This window comes from Myotis brandtii, unplaced genomic scaffold (genome assembly GCF_000412655.1).
Source record: "Myotis brandtii unplaced genomic scaffold, ASM41265v1 scaffold67, whole genome shotgun sequence".
Classification (NCBI taxonomy): Eukaryota; Metazoa; Chordata; class Mammalia; order Chiroptera; family Vespertilionidae; genus Myotis; species Myotis brandtii.
Genome location: NW_005370610.1, coordinates 3,418,115 through 3,418,475, shown reverse-complemented (window position 1 = coordinate 3,418,475; position 361 = coordinate 3,418,115). Strand labels below are relative to the sequence as shown.

Below are 361 nucleotides of genomic sequence, written 5' to 3'. Positions count from 1 at the left end.
TGTGCAGGAGGCAGCTGATCGATGTTTCTCTCTCATCGATGTTTCTAACTCTCTATCTCTCTCCCTTCCTCTCTGTGAAAAATCAATAAAATATATTAAAAAAAAATTATGTTGCAAAAAAAATAAAACTAATTCTGTTTAATATTTAAGTATATTATCAGAAAAAAATGTGAATTGAAGTTCACATTTTCCTTAGATTTGAATTCATATTTTTGTCATTACGTGTTTTTTTTTATTAAATCTTTATTGTTCAGATTATTACATTAGTTACTCTTTTTTCCCACCATAACTCCCCTCCACCCAGTTCCAACCCCACCCTCTGCCCTCACTCCCCACCCACTGTCCTCATCCATAGGTGCAT

General features: G+C 33.5%; 1 long non-coding RNA gene across 1 annotated transcript in view; it reads left to right on the top strand.

Moving 5' to 3' along the window:
• Positions 1 to 361, top strand: part of LOC106723885 — a 27,665-nt gene that overhangs the window by 658 nt on the left and 26,646 nt on the right. The window lies entirely within an intron of this gene.